The sequence below is a fragment of the Triticum aestivum genome, chromosome 3B (genome assembly GCF_018294505.1).
Source record: "Triticum aestivum cultivar Chinese Spring chromosome 3B, IWGSC CS RefSeq v2.1, whole genome shotgun sequence".
Taxonomy (NCBI): Eukaryota; Viridiplantae; Streptophyta; class Magnoliopsida; order Poales; family Poaceae; genus Triticum; species Triticum aestivum.
Genome location: NC_057801.1, coordinates 161,130,680 through 161,137,981, shown reverse-complemented (window position 1 = coordinate 161,137,981; position 7,302 = coordinate 161,130,680).

The window sequence follows — 7,302 nt, the reverse complement described above, 5'->3', positions numbered from 1 at the left end:
ACAAGCTCCGCCTGAATCCGGTGGCCCTAGTGTTGGGTAACGTTGCAGAAAATAAAAATTTTCCTACTCGTTTCACCAAGATCATCTAGGAGTTCATCTAGCAACGAGTGAATAGATGCATCTACATACCTTGTAGATCGCGAGCGGAAGCGTTCAAAGAACGGGGATGATGTAGTCGAACACGACGTGATTCGAATCACCGGAGATCCTAGCACCGAACGGACGGCACCTCCGCGTTCAACACACGTACGGAACAGCCACGTCTCCTCCTTCTTGATCCAGCAAGGGAGGGAGGAGAGGTTGAGGGAGATGGCACCAGCAGCAGCACGACGGCGTGGTGTTGATGGAGCTGCAGTACTCCGGCAGAGCTTCGCTAAGCAATAAGGAGGTGGAGGAGGTGTTGGGGAGGGAGAAGGAGGCAACCTAAGGCCAAGGACTCAAGGTATGAAGTCCCTCCTCTCCCCCACTATATATAGGGGTGCCAAGGGGGGGTGGCCGGCCCTAGGAGATCCAATCTCCTAGGGGGTGCGGCGGCCAAGGGGGGTTTCCCTCCCCCCCAAGGCACCTAGGAGGTGCCTTACCCTCCTAGGACTCTTTCCCCTTTAAACCCTAGGCGCATGGGCCTATGTGGGGCTGGTGCCCTTGGCCCAAGCAGGCCAAGGCGCACCCCCTACAGCCCATGTGGCCCCCGGGGATGGGTGGCCCCACCTGGTGGGCCCCCGGGACCCCTCCGGTGGTCCCGGTACAATACCGATAACCCCGAAACTTGTCCCGATGCCCGAAACAGGACTTCCCATATATAAATCTTTACCTCCGGACCATTCCGGAACTCCTCGTGACGTCCGGGATCTCATCCGGGACTCCGAACAACATTCGGGTTACTGCATATACATATCCCTACAACCCTAGCATCACTGAACCTTAAGTGTGTAGACCCTACGGGTTCGGGAGACATGTAGACATGACCGAGATCGCTCTCCGGTCAATAACCAACAGCGGGATCTGGATACCCATGTTGGCTCCCACATGCTCCACGATGATCTCATCGGATGAACCACGATGTCGAGGATTTAATCAACCCCGTATGCAATTCCCTTTGTCAATCGATATGTTACTTGCCCGAGATTCGATCGTCGGTATCCCAATACCTCGTTCAATCTTGTTACCGGCAAGTCACTTTACTCGTACCGTAATGCATGATCCCGTGACCAAACACTTGGTCACTTTGAGCTCATTATGATGATGCATTACTGAGTGGGCCCAGTGATATCTCTCCGTCATACGGAGTGACAAATCCCAGTCTCGATCCATATAAAATAATAGATACTTTCGGAGATACCTGTAGTGCACCTTTATAGTCACCCAGTTACGTTGTGACGTTTGATACACCCAAAGCACTCCTACGGTATCCAGGAGTTATACGATCTCATGGTCGAAGGAAGAGATACTTTGACATTGCAAAAACTCTAGCAAACGAACTATACGATCTTGTGCTATGTTTAGGATTGGGTCTTGTCCATCACATCATTATCCTAATGATGTGATCCCGTTATCAATGACATCCAATGTCCATAGCTAGGAAACCATGACTATCTATTGATCAACGAGCTAGTCAACTAGAGGCTTACTAGGGACATGTTGGTGTCTGTTATTCACACATGTATTACGATTTCCGGATAACACAATTATAGCATGAATAAAGACAATTATCATGAACAAAGAAATATAATAATAATGCTTTTATTATTGCCTCTAGGGCATATTTCCAACAGTCTCCCACTTGCACTAGAGTCAATAATCTAGTTACATTGTGATGAATCGAACACCCATGGAATTCTGGTGTTGATCATGTTTTGCTCTTGGGAGAGGTTTAGTCAACGGATCTGCTACATTCAGGTCCGTATGTACTTTACAAATCTCTATGTCTCCATCTTGAACATTTTCACGGATGGAGTTGAAGTGACGCTTGATGTGCCTTGTCTTCTTGTGAAACCTGGGCTCCTTGGCAAGTGCAATAGCTCCAGTGTTGTCACAGAAGAGCTTGATCGGCCCCGACGCATTGGGTATGACTCCTAGGTCGGTGATGAACTCCTTCACCCATATTGCTTCATGTGCTGCCTCCGAGGCTGCCATGTACTCCGCTTCACATGTAGATCCCGCCACGACGCTCTGCTTGCAACTGCACCAGCTTACTGCCCCACCATTCAAAATATACACGTATCCGGTTTGTGACTTAGAGTCATCCAGATCTGTGTCGAAGCTAGCGTCGACGTAACCTTTTACGACGAGCTCTTCGTCACCTCCATAAACGAGAAACATTTCCTTAGTCCTTTTCAGGTACTTCAGGATATTCTTGACTGCTGTCCAGTGTTCCTTGCCGGGATTACTTTGGTACCTTCCTACCAAACTTACGGCAAGGTTTACATCAGGTCTGGTACACAACATGGCATACATAATAGAACCTATGGCTGAGGCATAGGGGATGACACTCATCTCTTCTATCTCTGCTGCCGTGGTCGGACATTGAGCTGAGCTCAATTTCACACCTTACAAAACAGGCAAGAACCCTTTCTTGGACTGATCCATTTTGAACTTCTTCAAAATCTTATCAAGATATGTGCTTTGTGAAAGACCTATGAGGCGTCTTGATCTATCCCTATAGATCTTGATGCCTAATATATAAGCAGCTTCTCCAAGGTCCTTCATTGAAAAACTCTTATTCAAGTAGGCCTTAATGCTGTCCAAAAGTTCTATATCATTTCCCATCAAAAGTATGTCATCTACATATAGTATGAGAAATGCTATAGAGCTCCCACTCACTTTCTTGTAAACACAGGCTTCTCCATAAGTCTGTGTAAACCCAAACGCTTTGATCATCTCATCAAAACGAATGTTCCAACTCCGAGATGCTTGCACCAGCCCATAAATCGAGCGTTGGAGCTTGCACACCTTGTCAGCATTTTTAGGATCGACAAAACCTTCCGGCTGCATCATATACAATTCTTCCTTAAGGAAACCATTAAGGAATGCCGTTTTGACGTCCATTTGCCAAATTTCATAATCATAAAATGCGGCAATTGCTAACATGATTCGGACGGACTTCAGCTTCGCTACCGGTGAGAAAGTCTCATCGTAGTCAACCCCTTGAACTTGTCGATAACCCTTAGCGACAAGCCGAGCTTTATAGATGGTCACATTACCATCCACGTCTGTCTTCTTCTTAAAGATCCATTTATTTTCTATGGCTCGCCGTTCTATGGGCAAGTCAGTCAAAGTCCATACTTCGTTTTCATACATGGATCCTATCTCGGATTTCATGGCTTCTAGCCATTTGTCGGAATCCGGACCCGCCATCGCTTCTTCATAGTTCGAAGGTTCACTGTTGTCTAACAACATGATTTCCAAGACAGGGTTGCCGTTCCACTCTGGTGCGGAACGTGTCCTCGTGGACCTTCGAATTTCAGTAGGAGCTTGATCAGAAGTATCTTGATCATTATCATTAACTTCCTCTCTAGTCGGTGCAGGCACCTCAGGAACATTTTCTTGAGTTGCGCCATTTTCCGGTTCAAGAGGTAATACTTCATCAAGCTCTACTTTCCTCCCACTTACTTCTTTCGAGAGAAACTCTTTCTCCAGAAAGGACCCATTCTTGGCAACAAAGATCTTGCCTTCGGATCTGAGGTAGAAGATATACCCAACAGTTTCTTTAGGGTATCCTATGAAGACGCATTTTTCCGATTTGGGTTCGAGCTTTTCAGGTTGAAGTTTCCTGACATAAGCATCGCATCCCCAAACTTTTAGAAATGACAGCTTAGGTTTCTTCCCAAACCATAATTCATACGGTGTCGTCTCAACGGATTTCGACGGGGCCCTATTTAAAGTGAATGCGGCAGTCTCTAAAGCATAGCCCCAAAAAGATAGTGGTAAATCGGCAAGAGACATCATAGATCGCACCATATCTAATAGAGTGCGATTACGACATTCGGACACACCATTACGCTGAGGTGTTCCAGGCGGCGTGAGTTGTGAAACTATTCCACATTTTCTTAAGTGTGTACCAAACTCGTGACTCAAGTATTCTCCTCCACGATCTGATCGTAGAAACTTGATTTTCCTGTCACGTTGATTCTCAACTTCACTCTGAAATTCCTTGAACTTTTCAAAGGTCTCAGACTTGTGTTTCATTAAGTAGACATACCCATATCTACTCAAGTCATCAGTGAGGGTGAGAACATAACGATAGCCACCGCGAGCCTCAACACTCATTGGACCGCACACATCAGTATGTATGATTTCCAATAAGTTGGTTGCTCTCTCCATTGTTCCTGAGAATGGAGTTTTGGTCATTTTACCCATGAGGCATGGTTCGCACGTGTCAAATGATTCGTAATCAAGAGACTCTAAAAGTCCATCAGCATGGAGCATCTTCATGCGTTTGACACCTATGTGACCGAGGCGGCAGTGCCACAAGTATGTGGGACTATCACTATCAATCTTACATCTTTTGGTACTTACACTATGAATATGTGTAGCATTACGCTCGAGATTCATAAAGAATAAACCATTCACCATCGGAGCATGACCATAAAACATATCTCTCATATAAATAGAACAACCATTATTCTCGGATTTAAATGAGTAGCCATCTCGAATTAAACGAGATCCTGATACAATGTTCATGCTCAAACTTGGCACAAAATAACAATTATTGAGGTTCAAAACTAATCCCGTAGGTAAATGTAGAGGTAGCGTGCCGACGGCGATCACATCGACCTTGGAACCATTCCCGACGCGCATCGTCACCTCGTCCTTCGCCAGTCTCCGTTTATTCCGCAGCTCCTGTTGTGTGTTACAAATATGAGCAACGGCACCGGTATCAAATACCCAGGAGTTACTACGATTACTGGTAAGGTACACATCAATTACATGTATATCAAATATACCTTTGGTTTTGCCGGCCTTCTTGTCCGCTAAGTATTTGGGGCAATTCCGCTTCCAGTGACCACTTTCCTTGCAATAAAAACACTCAGTCTCGGGCTTGGGTCCATTCTTTGGCTTCTTCCCGGCAGCTTGCTTGCTGGGCGTGGCAACTACCTTGCCGTCTTTCTTGAAGTTCTTTTTACCCTTGCCCTTCTTGAACTTAGTGGTTTTATTGACCATCAACACTCGATGTTCCTTTCTGACTTCTACCTCTGCTGATTTCAGCATAGCAAATACTTCAGGAATGGTCTTTTCCATCCCCTGCATATTGAAGTTCATCACAAAGCTCTTGTAGCTCGGTGGAAGCGACTGGAGGATTCTGTCAATGACCGCATCATCCGGGAGATTAACTCCCAGCTGAGTCAAGCGGTTATGCAACCCAGACATAGTGAGTATGTGCTCACTGACAGAACTGTTTTCCTCCATCTTACAGCTGAAGAATTTGTCGGAGACTTCATATCTCTCGACCCGGGCATGAGCTTGGAAAACCATTTTCAGCTCTTCGAACATCTCATATGCTCCATGTCTCTCAAAACGCTTTTGGAGCCCCGGCTCTAGGCTGTAAAGCATGCCGCACTGAACGAGGGAGTAGTCATCGGAACGTGCCTGCCAAGCGTTCATAACGTCTTGTTCCGCAGGGAGAACGGGTGCGTCACCAAGCGGTGCTTGTAGGACATAATCTTTCTTGGCAGCTATGAGGATGATCCTCAGGTTCCGGACCCAGTCCGTATAGTTGCTGCCATCGTCTTTCAGCTTGGTTTTCTCTAGGAACGCATTGAAGTTGAGGACTACGTTGGCCATTTGATCTACAAGACATATTGTAAAATTCTAGACTAAGTTCATGATAATTAAGTTCATCTAATCAAATTATAATGAACTCCCACTCAGATTTGACATCCCTTTGGTCATCTAAGTGTTACACGATCCGAGTCGACTAGGCCGTGTCCGATCATCACGTGAGACGGACTAGTCATCATCGGTGAACATTCTCATGTAGATCGTATCTTCCATACGACTCGTGTTCGACCTTTCGGTCTCCGTGTTCCGAGGCCATGTCTGTACATGCTAGGCTCGTCAAGTTAACCCTAAGTGTTTTCGCTGTGTAAAACTGTCTTACACCCGTTGTATGTGAACGTAAGAATCTATCACACCCGATCATCACGTGGTGCTTCAAAACGACGAACTGTAGCAACGGTGCACAGTTAGGGGAGAACACTTCTTGAAATTTTGTAAGGGATCATCTTATTTACTACCGTCGTTCTAAGTAAACAAGATGCATAAAACATAATAAACATCACATGCAATTATATAAAGTAGTGACATGATATGGCCAATATCATATAGCTCCTTTGATCTTCATCTTCGGGGCTCCATGATCATCTTGTCACCGGCATGACACCATGATCTCCATCATAATGATCTCCATCATCGTGTCTTCATGAAGTTGTCACGCCAACGACTACTTCTACTTCTATGACTAACGCGTTTAGTAATAAAGTAAAGTAGTTTACATGGCGTTCTTTAATGACACGCAGGTCATACAAAAAATAAAGACAACTCCTATGGCTCCTGCCGGTTGTCATACTCATCGACATGCAAGTCGTGATTCCTATTACAATAGCATGAACATCTCATACATGACATATAGATCATTCATCATTCATCACAACTTTGGCCATATCATATCACAAAGCACTTGCTGCAAAAACAAGTTAGACGTCCTCTAATTGTTGTTTGCAAGTTTTACGTGGCTGAAGTAGGGTTCTAGCAAGAACATTTTCTTACCTACGTGACACCACAACGTGATTTGTCAACTTCTATTTACCCTTCATAAGGACCCTTTTCATCGAATCCGCTTCAACTAAAGTAGGAGAGACAGACACCCGCCAGCCACCTTATGCAACTTGTGCATGTTAGTCGGTGGAACCGGTCTCACGTAAGCGTACGTGTAAGGTTGGTCCGGGCCGCTTCATCCCACAATACCGCTGAAGCAAGATAAGACTAGTAGCGGCAAGAAAGTTGACAAATCTACGCCCACAACCAATTGTGTTCTACTCGTGCAAGAAGAACTACGCATAGACCTAGCTCATGATGCCACTGTTGGGTAACGTTGCAGAAAATAAAAAATTTCCTACTCGTTTCACCAAGATCATCTAGGAGTTCATCTAGCAACGAGTGAATAGATGCATCTACATACCTTGTAGATCGCGAGCGGAAGCGTTCAAAGAACGGGGATGATGTAGTCGAACACGACGTGATTCGAATCACCGGAGATCCTAGCACCGAACGGACGGCACCTCCGCGTTCAACACACGTACGGAA